Source organism: Phocoena phocoena, chromosome 5 (genome assembly GCF_963924675.1).
Source record: "Phocoena phocoena chromosome 5, mPhoPho1.1, whole genome shotgun sequence".
Classification (NCBI taxonomy): Eukaryota; Metazoa; Chordata; class Mammalia; order Artiodactyla; family Phocoenidae; genus Phocoena; species Phocoena phocoena.
In genome coordinates, this window is record NC_089223.1 from 70,237,936 (window position 1) to 70,258,665 (window position 20,730).

General features: G+C 36.4%; 1 pseudogene; it reads left to right on the forward strand.

The window, feature by feature from the left end:
• The window catches only part of LOC136123192 (kinesin-like protein KIF3C), a 29,926-nt pseudogene that overhangs the window by 7,293 nt on the left and 1,903 nt on the right, over positions 1–20,730 (forward strand).

Genomic DNA, 20,730 nt, shown 5'->3' on the forward strand with positions numbered 1-20,730 from the left:
TCTCTTTGCAATTCTGGTGGGGAGCATATTATTTTTCTCTATAGAATCGGAACATAAAATTAGACTAGAAAGAGTTCTTATGTCTGGGGAAAATATGCTATTCTTGAAATCATATCAGAAGTTGAAGAAGAAACTCAAATAATAGTGCTAAATAATTACAAGTGCCCATTGTCGGGTAGTATAATAAGGTGTGGGAACTTGCCTTTTATTTAATACTCCAGTGAAATGAAGTATTACATTATCTATCTCAGCAGTTGAAAATGACTCAGCTCTATTTTAATATTTTCTTTTAACCATCATGAAAATCATAAAAGTAGCAGTCATAGATACACATGCTGTTAAGATATTAATAATAGAAAGTGACTTAAAGTTAAAAAATACAATAATGGGGCTTCCCTGGTGGCGCAGTGGTTGAGAGTCTGCCTGCCAACGCAGGGGACGCGGGTTCGTGCCCTGGTCCGGGAGGATCCCACGTGCTGCAGAGCGGTTGGGCCCAAGCCTGCGCATCCAGAGCCTGTGCTCCGCAGCAGGAGAGGCCGCAACAGTGAGAGGCCCGCATACCGCCAAAAAAAAAAAATATATATATATATATATTTATATATAATAATGAATATAAAATGAATAATTCTATAACTAACCTCTTATTGAAATGTCTATAAATACTGAACATCTGTTTTTTAAAGTAACACTTAAAAACGTCAACTATTTATCTCATATCACCTTACTGAGACATGTACATCACTAGCGTGATAGTAATAAGAACTCATCTCCAAATATACAGCTTTACCAGTGTGAGCATTTGACAAATGATCTAATTTGTGTGGGATGATTTACCATGGATCCAGATGTTGTATGCCGAACAAACACAACTCATGGACTCAGATAATCATGCAATGTTGTCTCTTATTCTCCCACTAAATGCATTCAGTAATGTCAGTTTTTCTACTGATTGAAAGGGAACTATGGCAGAATCCTTGTATTTATTGGTTACTCTTAGATTTTGTCTCAAATTACAGTTTATTTTCAAAAATAAAACTGTCCAGTCTCAGTTATATTTCTATATAATAGCAACAAAAAATTAGAAAACTCAGGTAAAAACATCATAATAAGATCAACAGGCATTAAATAACTACTAAATTCATCAAACGTTGTGATGACATACACTCTAAACTATTTAACATTACTGAGAGAAATTTATGCAACCTATTTAAATCAGACATAAACCACATGATGAACTCAAGGTTAAACTGTGCATTTTCTATAACCTACTCTTTAGATTCAGTGCAATTCCAGATAAAAGTACTATCGAAATTGACTATAAAGTTGATAAAGAAATTGATTATAAAAGTTCACACAGAAATGCAAAAAGCCAAGAAATGAGACAACATGAACAGGAAAGTTGGAGAATTTATTACAAAACATCAATAATTAAGGCAATGGGAACAAATAGAGAGGGGACAAATAGAGTATAGATAGATAGATAGACAAATGCAACAGATTGTAGAGTGCAGAAAGAGACCTACACATATATGTGTGATAGATTTATAACAAAGGTACCACTGAAATGCAGTGAGAAAATGTTCTTTTCAACAAAAAGTTCTGGATTTAGCGAAGTGCCAAATTACAGATAAAAAGTATACCTTGACCCCGCCTCATGTCATACACAAATATGAATCCCAGGTATGTTACAGACCTAAATATACAAGTAAAATCATTAAACTCTTAAGAGATAATACAAGGAAAATGTCTTCATGAACTTCAAGTAGGCAAAGATTTCTTAAACCAGATATAAAAATCAATAATCATATAATGTAAAAGCTGATTAATTGAACACCATTAAAATCAAAAACTGTTGTGCATTAAAAGATTCCTTTAAATAGTGAAAATATTCACAGAATGTGAGAAGATATAGCAATACATATACCTTAAAAATAACTCATATCCAAAACACATAGTGTTTTCCTATAAATCAATGAAAGAAAGGATAAACTCTCCTGACTTTCCAAGAAAAATTGAGCAAAATATTTCAGCAGCTACTTTACAAAAGAGAATATACAAATGTCCTATAAGAATACCAAAAGATGCTCAGTCTCTTTTGTCAGAGGAAAATAAAAATTAAAGGGACAATGAGATAATCCTCCAACTACAACTACAAGAATCTTACTCATTAGGAATGGCTACAAAGGGAAATAACACTGGTAATATCAAATGACAGTGGGATGTATACAACTGCAACTCCCAAGCATTGTAATTGTGATTTCTAATTGTTAGAATCCTTTTGGAAAACTATTTGGCAGGGTTTACCAAATGTAAATATATGAATATCCAGTATCCCACCCATTCCACCTCTAGTCATTCTACTACTAACCAAAAGTAATGTGCAAATTGTGTATCAAAAGACTCTTCATTGGGGCTTCCCTGGTGGCGCAGTGGTTGAGAATCCGCCTGGCGATGCAGGGGACACGGGTTTGTGCCCTGGTCTGGGAAGATCCCACATGCCGCGGAGCGGCTGGGCCCATGAGCCACGGCCACTGGGCCTGCGCATCCGGAGCCTGTGCTCCGCGACGGGAGAGGCCACAACAGTGAGACACCCGCGTACCGCAAAAAAAGATTTTTCATATCAACATAATTTACAGTAGCCAAATACTGAAAACATTTCACTTGGCACTTAATAATTATTATAAATAATTATTACATATATGTATTAATATATGAATAGTACAAAATATATAGAGTAGAATGTTCAGTAATACAACATGTCAATGGGTGAGAAACAACTTACTGCTACAAGCAATAAAAATAATGAATGGCACTGAGGTAACATTAGGTAAAATAGGGACTTCCCTGGCAGTCCAGTGGTTAAGATTCCACGCTTCCAATTCAGGGGGCGCTGGTTAGATCCCTGGTCGGGGAACTAAGATCCTACATACCACGCAAGCAAAATTTTTTTTATTTTTTTAAAAATTAAAGAAATGATACTACATGCCACACAGCCAAAAAATAATTTTTTTTAATTAAAAAAATAGGTAAAATAATCAGTTACAAGTAAGTATATGCAATTTTACTACATTTATATAGGTTTCAAAAATGGCTTTAAATAAACTAATGTGGGAGAAGTCAGAAAGATAGATTCTTTGAGTCGGGTACATGGCAAAGAAGTATGGAATTCCTTAAATATTTGCACATAGTTATAATAGTTCTTTTCTCTAACTACATTTTCCTGCTAGTTCTACTACATCTGTCATTTATAGATCTATTTCTCTACTTATTGCTTCCTGGTTTTGAGTCACATTTTCTTCTTCTTGACCTGCAAAGGAATTTTTGATTGGATATTAACATTGCAAATGCTATATTTTTACTGTCTTTTACTTTATGTCTTCCTTTAAAGAACATAATGATTTGTTTTGACAGAGAATTGAGTTATATACTGAGTACTTTAATCATTTAGAGCTTCATTCTTAAAATTTGCTGGGGTGTGTTTAAAAGAATCTTTACTTCAGACATAGTTCACTCCCACTACTAACTCATGACTCTTCTGGGCTCTCTAGGAATGATATGAGTGATCTCTGAGGATGTTCCATTCTATCTGGTCAGGGATGGAACATCCTCTCACCTTGTGAGGAGTTCTGAGAATTTTCAGTTATAATTCTCTGATTTTTCTTTCTTTGTCTGTATGTGGGAGTGTCATACTTCTCATGTGTCATCTGGTAGTTAGCAAACACTCAACAGTACACAAGTGTGAATCTCTGAAGTTCTTTTTCTACACAGATCCCTTATGCCCAGAACACTACGCTCAAATTTCCAAGCACTTCAGCTTCCCTAACTATTACTGCTAATTCCTCAACTCAGTAAACCTTTCTTTCTTTCTAAAACATTTTTATTGGAGTATAATTGCTTTACAATGTTGTCTTAGTTTCTGCTGTATAACGAAGTGAATCAGATAGATGTGTACATATATTCCCATATCCCCTCCCTCTTGCGTCTCCCTCCCACCCTCCCTATCCCACCCCTCTAGGAGGTCATACAGCACCGAGCTGATCTCCCTGTGCTATGCAGCTGTTTCCCACTAGCTATCTATTTTACAATCGGTAGTGTATATTTGTCCATGCCACTCGCTCACTCTTTTGATACCTAGTTGTGGTTTTGATTTGCATTTCTCTAATGATTAGTGATGTTGAGCATCCTTTCATGTGTGTGTTAGCATGTATATCTTCTTTGGAGAAATGTCAGTTTAGCTCTTCTGCCCATTTTTCGACTGGGTTGTTGGTTTTTTTCATATTGAGCTGCATGAGCTGCTTGTGTATTTTGCAAATTAATCCTTTATCAGTTGCTTCACTTGCAAATATTTTCTCCCATTCTGAGGGTTGTCTTTTCATCTTGTTTATGGTTTCCTTTGCTGTGCAAAAGCTTTTAAGGTTCGTTAGGTCCCATCTATTTTTGTTTTTATTTCCATTTCTCTAGGAGGTGGGTCAAAAAGGATCTTACAGTGATTTATGTCAAAGAGTATTCTACCTATGTTTTCCTCTAAGAGTTTTATAGTCTACAGTTGCTCCCAAAGTCCACCACCTCAATTTTAGGTTGATTCATTGTCTATTCAGGTATTTCACAGATGTAGGGTACCTCAAGTTGACTGTGGGGATTTAATCTCTCCTCCTGAGGCTGCAAGGAGAAATTTCCCTTTCTCTTCTTTGTTTGCACAGCTCCTGGGGTTCAGCTTTGGTTTTGGCCCCACCTCTGCATGTAGGTTGCCCTCAGGCTTCTGTTCCTGCCCAGACAGGACGGGGTTAAAGCAGAGGCTGATTAGGGGGCTCTGGCTCACTCCGGTTGGGTGGAGGGAGGGGTACAGAATGTGGAGCGCCAGCGTGACGTTGCAACGGCCTGAGGTGCACTGTGTGTTCTCCCAGGGAAGTTGTCCCCGGATCACAGGACCCTGGCAGTGGTGAGCTGCACAGGTTCCCAGGGGCAGATGTGAATCATGTGGATAGTGACCTGTGCTTGCACACAGGATTCTTGGTGGCTGCAGCAGCAGCATTAGCATTTCATGCCCGTCTCTGGTGTCCAAGTTGATAGCTGCGCTCATGCCCGTCTCTGGAGCTCATTTAGGTGGTGCTCTGCCTTCTGTGGGCAGAGAAGGAATCCCCTCTCCTCGTGCACCCCAAAACAATGGTCTGTTGCCCCTTAGGCAGGTCCAGAGTTTTTCCTGGACTCCCTCCCGGCTAGCTGTGGTGCACTAGCCCCCTTCAGGCTGTGTTCATGCAGCCAACCTCAGTCCTCTACCTGGGATCTGACATCCGAAGCCCGAGCCTCAGCTCCCAGTACCCACCTACCCCGGTGGGTAAGCAGACAAGCCTCTCAGGCTGGTGAGTGCTGGTCGGCACTGATCCTCTATGCGGGAATCTCTCCACTTTGCTCTCTGCACCCCTGTTGCTGTGCTCTCCTCTGTGGCTCCAAAGCTTCCCCCCCTAGACACATGGGAGCATATGTATATGTATAGCTGATTCACTTTGTTATAAAGCAGAAACTAACACACCATTGTAAAGCAATTATACCCCAATAAAGATGTTAAAAAAAAAAAAAAAAAAAAGCTTCCCCCCCTGCCCACCCCCCATTTCCATCAGTGAAGGTGCTTCCTAGAGTGTGGAAACTTTTCCTCCTTCACAGCTCCCTCCCAGAGGTGCAGGTCCTGTCCCTATTCTTTTGTCTCTGTTTTTTCTTTGTTCTTTTGCTCTACCCAGGTACGTGAGCAGTTTCTTGCCTTTTGGGAAGTCTGAGGTCTTCTGCCAGCGTTCAGTAGGGGTTCTTTAGGAGTTGTTCCATAGGAGTTGTTCCACATGTATATGTATTTTTGATGTATTTGTGGGGAGGAAGGTGATCTCCACGTCTTACTCCCCCGCCATCTTGAAGGTCCCCTCAGTAAAGCTTTCTTGTTCAGCTTGAGATTCCCCTCTTTGCACTGTGCCCTGGAAAATGCCGTAAAGATGAAAGCCAGGATAATTACAGGTCTTATCCCATTGTCTCTCTTCTCTCAGGGATCACAGCCCTGTATTGCCTGTTGTCCAATGTCTGAAAAGAGTTATATTACACATTTTGTTTGTTTGTTTGCCAGTTGTATTGCAGGAGGTCAAATCTGGTCGTAGTTAAGCCATCATGTTCATTAGCAGAAGGCCTCACACTTATTAATAGATTTTAAAATTTGTTTAAAATTGTTTTTATGTATTAAATAGTTTTTGTTTTGTTTTATTTGTGAAAATCAGATATCTAGTTGACTCCTATTTAATATACCTCAAATAACTGGCTTTAAAGTACTTAGATACTCAAAATTTGTGACTATCTGCCCTTTGCTTCCTATCATTCCTTACAAGGCTGGTAGGTTCTTTATTCATTAATCCTCTTATACACTCCTCATGGAAGAGAGAGTCCAAACTCAATTTGTTAAAGATTTAAAACTGTTCTAACTATAAAGTAATAAATAATAAAATAACTTATATAAAATTTACTTAAAGACAAGGTAAATAATATTTTCAAAGTAGCATGGCATAATTTAATACACACAAACCAAGGCTTGAATCTCAGCTGTTATTATTATCTTTGTGTCCCTTTCCAAGTTTTAGTCCTTTATGAACCACAATGTTCTCCTCTCTAAAATGGAATTAGTAATCCTTCACTTAATGGGATTAAAAGAAATAAAGTATGTACTTCATAAACAGTCAATATTATGATAACACCATTATTTCTTTTTACTGTTATTTCTATTTTTATTGCAAGTTTCCTGAAAGCTATGTTACCTGATTTCTAAATACAAAGGAAGAGAACAAACCTTTTCTTTGTCCCTACAAAATGAATTTTTAAATTGAATTTTTGGTATTGTGTAGATACCACAAAAATCAGGGACTTTAAATATATTACTTCTTTTGTTATTAATATCTCTATAGGCCAACACATCAAATTTAAAGACAGTTATGTGTAGCAGTGTAGTTTCTGAACTATTTCATGTGTCTTGTGTCTCTGATCCAACCACTAATGTGTCTTGAGCATAACAAGCAAGAACACTGATACTGTAATACTATATTCAGAGAAATCAACTTTATTGGTAATGTGTATGTTATCGAAAAGATGAGTAAGATGAATTATATTGTGAGATGAAGGACCTTGTTTTTAAGGTCCCTGCAAAAATGTAGAAGCAGCTACTTTATTATCCTGACACTTTCTGTTAATGGTAACATGGTTCAATAAATTAAAACATTCTCTAGTGGGCTACACATACACTATGTTAATGCAGGTATATAAGCACAATCACAAAAGACACAAACTGTGTCAAACTTGCCTGATATATGCAAGGATGATTTTACGTACTATTTAATTCTAACTGGCATTGCAGTATATGTTAATTGGATGATTCATTTTAATATAGGAAGACACAGTGAAATTAGAATTCATTAAATGAAAGATATAAACAGAAAGTCCTTAGTGATCTGCTGAAATCAAATATAAGAAAAATCTCAAGAGATTCAGTAATCATAGAGAGTGATTTGGGGATATACGAAAGGTATTTTCCATTTCAAAGATAGTATGTGTCTTAAACCCTACATAATAAAGTTTTCAATTTTGTTGTAATAATTATTATAATATTGTTGGCCTGATTGCTAGATATAAAGGGCTAATTTGCCTCTGAAACATTTGTTTCTAATTATCAGCATTGAAGAGAATGAATTACCTTTTTTCTTTTTCTTAATGAATGTTAAGCGTGTTCTCATACGAACTAAAGGACATTACATTGTCTCATTTCAATCAGGTGAAACATGACCCAAAGCTTTACAAAAAAAAAGAAAAGCAAAGGAATGTTAGAATGGGTATTAAAAAATGACACAAAACAACAAGTGTTGGTGAGCATGTAGAGAAAAGAAAACCCTTGTGCACTATTGGTGGAAATGTAAATTGGTTCAGCCACTATGGAAAACAATATGGAGTTTCCTCAAAAAAATTTAAAGTAGAACTACCAAACAATCCAGCAACCCCACTTCTGGATATATATCCAAAGGAAATATAAACAAGACATGGCATTGGGAATTCACTGGTGGTCTAGTGGTTAGGACTCGGTGCTTTCACTGTTGTGGGGCCCTGGTTCAATCCCTGGTTGGGGAACTAAGATCCCACAAGCTGCACAGCAGAGCAAAAAAAGAAAAAAAAAAAAAAAAAAAAAAGTAGAGGAAGAAAATATGGCATTTACATACAATGGAATATTATTCAGCCAAGAGAAAGAAAGAAATCCTGCCATTTGCCACAATAGTGATGGACCTTGATGACATTATGCTAAGTGAGAGAAGTCAGACAGAGAAAGACAAATACTATATGGTATTACTGGCATGCGTAATCTAAAAAAAAACTCCTAAAAACAGTAAAATTGTAGTCGCCAGGGGATGAAGAGTGGGAGAATAGAAGAAATGGTGTTTAGGGGAAAAACTTGCAATTAGTAGATAAATAGTCCTTGAGATCTAATGCACAGTACAGCAACTATAGGTAAAAATATAGTTGACCCTTGAACAATGTGGGGTTTAATCTGCATATAAATTATAGTTAGTCCTCTTTATCCACGGTTCCTCCACATCCTCAGATTCAACCAATCACTACCAAGCAGTACTGCAGCATTTACTATTGAAAACTATTCACATATAAGTGGACTCCTGCAGTTTAAACCTGTGTTGTTCAAGGGTCAACTGTACTGTATTATAAACTTCAAACTTACTAAGAAACTAGATCTTAATTATTCCCACAACAAAAAGTGAAATGATAGTTACGCAATGTGACAGAGATGCTAGCTAACACTACAATAGAAATCATACTGCAACATATAAATATATCAAATCAACATGTTGTACACCTTAAATTTGCATATTGTTATATGTCAGATATATTTCAATAAGCAAAAAATAATAATTTGTAAAGTTTCTTTTTTTTTTTTTTTTTTTTTTGCGGTACATGGGCGTCTCACTGCTGTGGCCTCTCCCGTTGCGGAGCACAGGCTCCGGACATGCAGGATCAGCAGCCATGGCTCACGGGCCCAGCCACTCCGTGGCATGTGGGATCCTCCTGGACCAGGGCACGAACCTGTGTCCCCTACGCCAGCAGGCGGACCCCCAACCACTGCACCACCAGGGAAGCCCCAAAGGTTCTTTTTTATAGTCCTAATTTTTCTATCGAATTTCTATTTTAAGTAGCATTTAAACAATAACTAACATTTCTAATTTTATTAATTATAACATTCCCAATGTATTTTTAATTATGCTAGCTTGAGAGATTTCCTTTTTCCTGTATTTGTTTTTTCTTCACAGTACATAGGTATGCTCATCAAAAATATGTAAGAGTACTTGTGATGCTCAAATAATATCTCATAATTTAAGTATCTGTAATTTCAACATGCAACTTCCCATTAGTTTTTACTTGTATGATTTAATTATTTCAAATTCTAAATATTAGATCTAGTTACAGGTAAAGTAAAACTAAAGATCACTCTGTATTGAGGAAATTACTAGTAATATTCACAATCATTTTGGATATAAGAATTATACTGTTTAGATACCCATTAAGCCACATTTTTCAAATATTCAGATTTTAATACATACTACTTGAGCTGACACAACTATATCGTTTTGTAGTAAACTAATAGAATATTTATAAACAATCTATACATTATATTTGGTGCTGGGGGAAAATGACTCTCATTACTTTTACTAGAAATTCAGTCTTGCTGATATTGAATATATAGCAGTATTAACTTTTAAAATAAATAATAATTTAATGACAGAAGTTTGCTTACTTTAGGTAAGAGGCTCCATCCAACAGATGAATCATATGACATAAAAACAGACTGAGTAGACAATAAGTGATTACCTTGACTGTTAATTTGACTCGGACTCATCAGTCTATCTCTCTTTAGAAATGAAATGAGAATTGGGGTATTTCTTAGACACAAAGAGGAATGCAGTCTAAGATGAATCAAACCCATTGCAAATACATGCACATGGACTCTGTAATTAATCACTGGAAAGTGAAAAAGTTATGCCTTAAAAGGGAAAAAGGCATTTTTTAGGTCACGTGAGCTATTAGCATGATTAGGTGCAAATGCAAATTGAAGCAATAATTTTATATAGAGGCAATATAAAGATGTAGTTTTTAATATTTTAATATTGATGAAAGCCAAACATATCTTACATTTGGTGCCAAAATAAATGTTCCAGACACAGGTGTAAGATGTGAATTTCCTATGTGTTTGCTAGCTTATTCATAGAATTTATATGCTAATCTGTCATCTGAATTCATTTATTTGTATTGATAGTACCACAGGATATTTTCCTTTTAATTAAATATAAATGTTTAATGAAACATAATATCTTCAAAAATTTTAAACTCTGAAGCACCTTTGAAATAAAACTGCCAAGCATTTGGATGTTACCAGTTGAGCACATGGTAATACAATCAAAAACAGCAAAAATCAGTGTTGCAATGAACACTGGGGTGCATGTATTTTTTGGAATTATGATTTTCTCTGGGTATATGCCCAGGAGTGGGATTGCTGGGTCATATGGTAGTTCTATTTTTAGTTTTTTAAGGAACCTCCACACTGTTCTCCATAATGGCTGTATCAATTTACATTCCCACCAACAGTATAAGAGGGTTCCTTTTTCTCCACACCCTCTCCAGCATTTACTGTTTGTAGATTTTTTTGATGATGGCCATTCTGACCTGTGTGAGGTGATACCTCACTATAATTTTGACTTGCATTTCTCTAATAATTAGTGTGCCTCTTTTCATGTGCCTCTTGGCCATCTGTATGTCTTCTTTGGAGAAATGTCTATTTAAGTCTTCCATCCATTTTTTGATTGGGTTGTTTGTTTTTTTGATATTGCCAAAATATCTCAGAATTAGAGCTTTCTGAATGTGGGAGTTTGGAACAACGTAATTCAATTGAAGAGACCTAGGGATAATAGCTAAATAAGAAATACAAGAAAACTCATGTTTTTCAGTATACATCAAATTTAAATATTGGTTTTTAAAAAGTTTTGCATCATTGTAATATCATGCACAAACAAAAGTGATTTTCAGAGTCTTTCAGGTTAGAATACACAGAAAGCTTAGACTCGTACTGGATTACTAAATCTGTGTGCTCCTGTCTAGATCTTCACTCCTTTTTCCCTCATAACACTAGTAATATCATGATCACCATTTAATTTGTAATCATCATTATTAATCTCAGTATGCCTATTATCTCTGTTTATATCCATCCCAAAATATAACTGTGTGGCTCCCAAGGCATTCCTAAGCCTCTAAATTCTAACTCCCTATAATTCTATGGAGAATAAGGAAAGTCTCTGCACCAAATCTCTATCTTTATTTTTCTCCATGTTATCTAAAATCATCTAAAATAGAATATATTTCACTCTTTTGAAAATTTATTTTATGTTTTCACTCAGTAGAATATAATCTCAGTGAAGGCAAAGTTTCTGTCTGTATTGTCCACTGCTATATCCCACCACCTAGAATAGTATATAACCTATAACAGGTGCTCAATAAACATGGGTTAAATGAATATATGAATCCTGAAGAAAAAATATATTTGCCCAGATTAATCCTAATCATTAAACATATATTATCAACTTAGTGTTTTTCCCCCCAGAAAGAAAACCTGAAATATGCCTCTGTCATAGTCAGTTTATATCACCGACTGGGTAGCTTATAAACAACAGAAATTTATTTCTCACAGTTCTGGAAGCTAGAAAGTCCAAGATCAAAGCATCAGTCCATTCTGTGTATGGTGAGAGCTCACCTCCTGGTTCACAGACAAAGCCTTCTCGCTGTGTCCTCACAGGGTGGAAGGGGCCAGGAGGCTCCTGAGCCTCTTTTATAAGGGCACTAATCACATTCCTGAGGGCTCTACCCTCACGCCCTAATCATCTCCCACCTCCTAATGCCATCAAATTATGGATTAAATTTCAGTATATGAATTTTGGGGGTACAGAAACATTCAGACTATAGCATCTTACAAATGATCAGTAGTATCATATAGATTACGCCAAATTAAAGAGAAAAATGATTACAAGGAAAGCAAATAATTTCCAATATCTCTGAAAGGAGAGGGGGAGGAAAGGAGAATTGAGTACAAGAGGCTCAAAACACCTTGCAACTCCACAGTGGATTTCTTAACTGACGAGAAATGGTGAGTCCTTGTACTACTGTAGTACTCACTCATTGACGAGGACTTTCTGGGATGCACAAGGCCTAAGCTGGCAAGCTGAGGTAGACCCTTAAGGCAATCACAGCTGGAGACCGTGGTTTCAATCCCCGCTGGTTTTCTCTTTACCAGCAATCGCAAGGCACACCTCTATGGCTGTCATATATTATAAATTTTAGTTGAGGGGCTACATCTTTGGGTGGAATATGGGGAATAATTTTCTTCTTCTAGGGCAAGATGACACAATAAGCCTTGCATGGCAACAGTACCATCCTAACAGATGTATGTCAAATGACTGTATTTGAAGAGAGCAATGAGAAACAAATTCTGAGGCCTAGAAAGCCTATCGTATGTGGAAATCATATGTCCCAAACCAAGGTTGAGCTTTAGCTAACACACACACACTCTCAAAGTTAAAAAGATTAAAAGAACTAAGCCTGGAAACTATTCACGGGGTCATCCAAACAGTATGTAATTGGACTCTCCTTGAGGTAAAATTTTAAAAAGACTTTTTTCCCCCAATAATGCATTCATTTCTTTATTTTTGTTTCTTTGTTGTTGTTGTCGTTGTTGTTGTTGTTTGGGGGGGGAGAGAGGGTGGGAGGGTTAGTCTTCAACTCATCCTGAAAAAAATATACAGATTTTCCAGAATGAGATCAAGATGATTAGGCAAAGAGGTATAGAGATGCAACCACCTATATTGGTCCAGTATAGGAGTTGTGATGGGGGAACTAACAGAGGGGTAGAAACAGTAATGACTATGGATGGTCTTCCATTTGGACCATGCTCCTACAGGTAATTATCACATGAACTATACTTCCACAGTGCTGAGGAACTAACATGAAAATTAGCTAAATAAAACAGACTAAATTACATCTCTGTCTGTCAGGTTAAAACATGTGTATTAGTGTACTATTGTTGCAGTAACAAATTACCACAAATTTAGTGGACTAAAACAACACAAATTTATTATCTCACAGATTTTGTAGGTCAGAAGTTAGGGTGGGGTGGGGTTTCATAAGGCTGAATCAAGGTGTTGACAGGGCTGCCTTCCTTAATGGAGGCTCTGGAGAATAGTCTGCTTCCAAAGTCATTCAAGTTGTTGACAGATTCCATTTCCCTGTGACTGTAGGACTGAGGTCCCCGTTTCCTCCCTGGTTGTCAGTCAGAGATTTGTCATTGCTCCTAATGCTATCTGTGGTCTTTCTCACGCTTTCCATGTGGCCTCCAATAAGACTGGATCAAGCTGCTCTTATGCTTTCAATATCTCTGATATTCATCTTGCTACATCTGACTCCAGTTTAGAAAGTTATCTGCCTTTAGGGACTCACGTGATTACACTGGACTCAGTGAGATAATCCAAAATAATCTCCCTATATTAAGGTCCATAACCTTAATGACAATTGTAAAATTCCTTCTACCATATAGATGTAAGATATCCATAAATTCTAGGGATTTTGGTATAGACACCTTTGTAAGTCTATTCTAATACACACATACAGCAAATTTCCTAAGTATACTTTTAAAAACAAAATGAAATTACCCAAGTTACTCAAATCAAATCTGAGTGCATGTAAAATATTTACATATGTATATATACATATATTCATATAAATTCATGTGCACATGTATTCCCCCAAATGTCTAAATCATTGATGCCAAGATACATTTTTCCATCTACTTCCTAATTGCTTCAACCCTACATTTCATTTAAGTGTGTGGAAAAAATCAAAACATATTTTAAGAATTCAAACATCTTTGAATGATTTTGATTTAAAAAGTCACCAAAGCGGGCTTCCCTGGTGGTGCAGTGGTTGAGAATCTGCCTGCCAATGCAGGGGACACGGGTTCGAGCCCTGGTCTGGGAAGATCCCACATGCCACGGAGCAACTAGGCCTGTGAGCAACAACTACTGAGTCTGCGCATCTGGGGCCTGTGCCCCGCAACAAGAGAGGCCACGACAGTGGAAGGCCCGCACATCACGATGAAGAGCGGCCCCCGCTTGCCGCAACTAGAGAAAGCCCTCACATGAAACAAAGGCCCAACACAGCCAAAAATAAATAAATTAATTAATTAAAAATCCTTCCCTCTACTTAAAAAAAAAAAAAGTCACCAAAGCAATCTCATTAAAGAAATTACAATATCTACATTTAATTCTGTACCTGTTCCTCAACATAGACAATAATTCTTCCTTTTTCTATTGAAGGATATATTTGCTGGCTCTGAATTATGGTTACATCTTATGGCTTAAATCCAGGGAAACAATATTGCTTTAAAATAGACTGCATCACCTTGCATTTCTCTGCGGGAAATTCTGGGTAGAAAGAAAAATGATTTTAACTACTCTACCACTGCCTACATCAAAATATAATTATAATTATGCTGCAGGTAGCAAACTACTCAAGGTACCTGCAGCGTACAGATAAAGTGGTTCATTGGCCATCCATTTCCCAGGGGGTTTAGCTTAATCTACAGAGTATGTATAATGCATATTAATCCAAATGGCCCTGAACTCCAGCCATTTGGAGAAAGCACACAATCTTCCTTTAAGAATATGTTTTGTAATACAATTTTTTCCTGGTTCTAATCATTAGCACTGGGTACTTTTAAACCTATCTGGAAGCCCACAATGTTACTCTAAAATACTTATCCAGAATTTTCACCATTCTGAGATCACCCTACAATAAAGGGAGTAATGATGTCCTGCCTGTGTGCCATGTCAGAAGATGTTCAAAGTATCACATCATAGCTAAAAATATGTAAACTCCCAGTCAGCATAATTATATCAGGTAGATAGCTCAAGTTAAGTAGAAAATTCCCACAGTATGAGATACTATATCTTTCTTTAAAAAAACACGGTGTCAAAAAAAAAAAAGTATAGCTTGACCATTCCTACAATAATATTTATGGTCTACATACCAAACTTTCACATATATTTTAAGATTCTATGACATTATGCCAGATGCGCTTGTTCATTTGCTCTGTTTATTACACATCATATATGATGGGTTGACAAGTAGCTTGTGGCTTGGAACACAAATAAAATCTAACAACAAGCAAATATAATGCCAACTATCATTTATAAATCAATGCTAGCTCTAATTCATTGATATTTACAGATTGGCAAAATCTTCTTCAGACTTCTGCTGATTACGTCTATGTATTTAAGGTAAAATATCTACAAAAGTTCCATAATTCCCAATGTTATTTTTAATACTTAAAGTTAACATTTCTTGAATTAAGCTATATAGCAAATTAAAATAAAGTCAGCATCAAATTAAATATATGTTATCTGGAAGAGAATTCTAAATAAGAATAACTTACAACAGACTTCTCTGTAAGTCTTACATACTATTTTATGATATATAGTTAAGGTAAGACCAAATGATTTGAGTTAGTTATGGGAAAAATTATTTTTTTACATCAGCCTTGAAAATTATATTAAAAAACATAAAATTTTTATATAATTCAAAAAGTATCAATGGATGCCACCAATGGTGGTACTTTTGGCTAAGATTAGCCATTCCCATTTCCTACTCAAGGATCTTGTATTAGCAGGGAAACATTACATTAATTAAAGTTTTTTTTTTTTCAGTACGCAGGCCTCTCACTGTTGTGGCCTCTCCCGTTGCGGAGCACAGGCTCTGGACGCGCAGGCCCAGTGGCCATGGCTCACGGGCCCAGCCGCTCCACAGCATGTGGGATCTTCCCGGACCGGGGCACGAACCCGTGTTCCCTGCATCGGCAGGTGGACTCTCAACCACTGTGCCACCAGGGAAGCCCTAATTAAAGTTTTTAATAAATATATGCCATTAATAAATGAATGCAAAATTTCAAATAGGTAAATGTTAAAAGGAAATTAAGAAAACTTATTGCTTTTTTAATTTGACTTGAGACGACACTCATTATTAAACTCATCTTATTACTTTTATTCCTGTACTTACAGGCTTATATTCTTGACTGGTATAAATCTTTACACAGAAAATTAATGAAACACAAAAATGTAAAACTTTATCTAAGCTATTTTTTCTCTCTTAAATTAAAAACATAATCTACAGCGGTCTTACTTTAATAAATTTTAAAAGGATTTAATTTCTATAAATAATTTAAATATATTCTATAATACACAGATTTTTAAATTTTTTAACTTAATTCTTATTTTTGTTCTGATTTAATTTGAAAACTGAAACAAAACAAAAATTAGTTTTATGAATAATCCCAGGAAAACAATGTTACATATGAACTAAGCATCTGCCCTGATGTACAATTTTTACTTTCATACTTCTTAAATAATGTGAAGGAAATCTCTCCAAAATAGTCAGTGAGAATTTTTACAGCTGGCATCTTTGCTGCATAATTTGAGGGTTTGCCAAATGTTTGATTGACAGTGAATGGGCCTGCTATATCTCCATCTAAAAGGTAACATTCTAATTGAAAATTAAATGTTATTACCCCTAATCATAAAACGTTCACCATTTAAAACTTAACTGGCTCGGGCTTCCCTGGTGGCGCAGTGGTTGAAAGTCCGCCTGCCAATGCAGGGGACATGGGTTCGTGCCCTGGTCTGGGAAGATCCCACATGCCGCAGAGCAGCTGGGCCCTTGAGCCATGCCGCTGAGCCTGCGCATCCAGAGCCTGTGCTCCTCAACGGGAGAGGCCACAACACTGAGAGGCCCGTGTACCACAAAAAAAAAAAAAAAAACTTAACTGGCTCAAATTTCTAGAACAGGCATTCTCAATGGATTTTGTTCAGGGCAAAATTCCAAAAACTAGAATTTTTGTGAACACAATGGAAGGGCTTCAATCTCAAAAATACTAAACAATCAGTAATAACTGTGTTGAAATCATTATTTTCTGGTATGTTTCATGGTTTCTATAAACAGTGACAATGCTTTCTTTGTTCATTTGACCATCCTTCAACCCTGTCACTAAAGTTTAAGGTTTGAGCCCCAATCCTTTTCTACTGGATTCCAGGGAGGAAGTTTTTAAATTCATTTTTTAAACTCTTGCCTCTTAATATTAGTAAGGAACATAAAATCTAGACAAATTCTTGGCAGACATATCCATAGCATTACATATAGTTAGTTGAGACAAAAATACATTTTGAATACTTATTAATATTTGGCATCTGTGAAAGATTTTAATGCATTATTATCTAGGACACAGTGCCTGATATTGTTGCACCAGAAACACCAATGACCAGCAAACACTGAGTACACATCAGAATGGTAGCTTTTAATAACCTCCTTTTTATGCTTTCTACAAGCATGATTCCTATCTTTAAATATTATCTTAGGATACATAATGGATATTATCTTTCCGATACCTTTTATTTCCTTAAAAGTTATGCTCGAAGTGTTTATGGGTGTTAATCTATGATTACTTTTTCTGAATATTTATATAATTTGAAGTGTTTCACAGGATTTTCTAATTTTAAATGTCTATAACTTTTGTATATTACTGTATCTTTCCATTGTTGGACACTTACAAAATTGGACCTGCACTAATATTAGAGAAGATTTCGTTTTAAGTTTAGTGCATAACTCATAATTTTTCTCCCCTATCTTTTTCAAATTGCACAATTAACCTATCATTGTATAATATTATATATATTATATATACATATATAGATGACATATACATATATATTAGTGATATATACATACATATAAAGGTATTTGTTATAAGGATTTAACTCACATGGTTATAGAGACTGAAAAGTCTAAAGATCTGCAGATGCAAGCTGAAGATCCAGGAGAGCCCACAGTATAGTTTCAGTTAGAGTTCAAAGGCCTGAGTACCATGAGAACCAAAGCTGTACATTCTCATCTGAGTTCAAAGACCATTGTCCCAGCTCAAAGACACGCAGAAAGAGCGAATTATTCTTTACTCCACCTTTTGGTTCTAGTCAGGCCTTCAACAATGGATTGGATGAGGCCTACCCACACTGAGGATGGCAATTTGCTTTACTCGGTTAAATGATTTGAGTGTTAATTTCATCCAGACACACCAAAAATAATGTTTAACTAAATATCTGGGCATGCCATGGCCCAGTCAGGTTGACACATAAAATTAACCATCACACTTGGATTCATAAATATTGGAAAATTATTTGACTATGTGGCCAAGAGCATGGAAGAGGTAACGTTGGAATATTGAGTTCAAGGACATCTGGGGAAGAAACATGTAATTGAACCAATAGGAGTTGACATAAAGGTTAGGATCTTTGTCTCATGTATTAACGACTGCCAGAGAACATCCGCTGTAGAAAAGATGTGATTGGAAACCCCAAGACAACAAACTGAAAATTACTAGGAGAAACTCCTTAAGCTAGTATAAAAGGCAGGATAAGTTATTTTAATATTGAAACCCAACAACTTTTATTTATACAAACAATGGGTAGAAGAGAGCAAAAGGAAACTCCAGTTAAAATAGCAACGAGAAGTTAAAATGTCTAGGGATAAAACCAAAAAGAAATGTGTAATGTTTTTAAAAGTAAAATTTTAATGAACTCAAAAAGGACTCTGAATAATTGAACAAATGGGAAAGTTACTGCCTCTGGGGGCGATTTTATGATTTATGCAATTACTGGCACCAATTCTTTAGCTTTCATTGAATTCCTATCCATGCCATGGCCTCATCATGAATGTAAGGTTCCATTCCACATTGTGATTGGCCTAGTGACTTACTTGGACCACATCTTTCTCTTCCCCTCTAGGAACACTATGATAGGAACATATTTTGGTTAGACACTAGTTTAAGAAGAATGAGCTTTCTCTTCTTTTAGAGGGGCAAAATGCCTCCTAAAAAACATTAAGTACCAAATAAGAATAATAATATCAGAGTACTAATAACTAAGTCCAACAAAAAGACTCATTTAAAAAAATTGTGTATGTGGCCTTTGGCACAGAACTGGGTATGCTCAGACACATAAAACCCTGCAAAGTTTCAGAGAGAATTTTATAAGCAAAGCACTTTCAATCTAGACCCCAAAACAACAAATGCTTGGCCTGGGCCCCAAAATTTCAACTGTCAGGAATTAGGGGATGATGGGAGCCACCAGACACAGACACACACACACACACACACACACACACACACACACACACACACACACACACACCCTGATGCATTCTTTAGAAGTGGCCATGTAAGATGACAGAAAAGGAAATTTTCCATGATGTCAAGCCAAGAGCCTTAAAAATATGGATCTGGGAAATCATCCCAGGGTTTAGAATTGAATGCCTAAGCAAATAATATCCACTACCCAAGAGTCTGGGTACCTAGTAACACTTGCCTAGTGTTTCAAAATTAATATAGAGTAATGACTGTTATGAGTCTCTAACTGTTCCTTTGTAAAATGAGAGTGTGTATTGTGTGTGTATTCTTTCCCTGTATACCATTTTATATAGGGCATGTGTAATACAGATCATTTTTTTTAGTTCATAGGTCTATGGACCAAGAGAAATTGCATTCCACCCAATGAGACTCACAATATCTTAGATTTCTAACTTGATGCCATGATTAGATGAGACATATGGTAGTTATGGAATGGAGATGAGTGTGTTTTACATGCAGGAATGACATGAATAATTGAAACCAAGGAGGCAGACTGTGGTGTATTGAATGTTTTGATCCAATATTCAATTATTCCTGCATTCACACAATGGCCTCAAAGTGGTCATAGTGTACTTCCCTATCTGACTTCTAGCTTGACTATGATTTGCTTTGGCTAATGTCATATATCTGGACGTGACAGTATGCTAGTTCCAATGCTAGAAATTAAGTGATCTTACATGTTTCCACTTGCTTTACTTCATGCCACTGCCCATGAATAGAATATCATGGTGTATTGGTCTGTTTGGGCTTCTATAACAGAATATCATAGCCTAGGTGGCTTATAAATAACAGAAACTTGTATCTCACTGTTCTGCAGGGTGGGAAATTCAAGATCTAGCCACTAGCAGATTGAATGTCTGGTGAAAGTTCCCATCCTAATTCTTAGATAGCCATCTACTTGCTACACCCTCACATGGTGGAAGGGGTGAGGGGGCTTTCTGGGCCTCTTTTGTAAGGGCAATAATCTCAATCATGAGGGATTCACACTCATGGCCTAATTACCTCCTAATACCATCACGTGGGGGTTAGGATTACAACATCTGAATTTCGGAGGGACAGAAACATTTAGACCATAGCACCTGGTAATACTGTTATCTAAGGAGAATGAGGAGAGTTGCCCCAAACAACCCATAGTTGATTTCCATGAGAAGTGTAGTGCCACACAAGGCAAGCCCAGTCTGAAATCATTAAACAAGAATCCTGAGACTACATGATTTTCATTTTAAACAAACGAGAATAGAGGAGAATTGTCATATAGCACTTTCATGACAGTCTTTCAAAGAGAATGTCATAAAGATTCAGGTCCTTCTTATTTACTTTCCAAAATGAATGTGATCCTAAAATAATACAAACTTTAAGAAAATGGAATTAGACAATCCATGCTA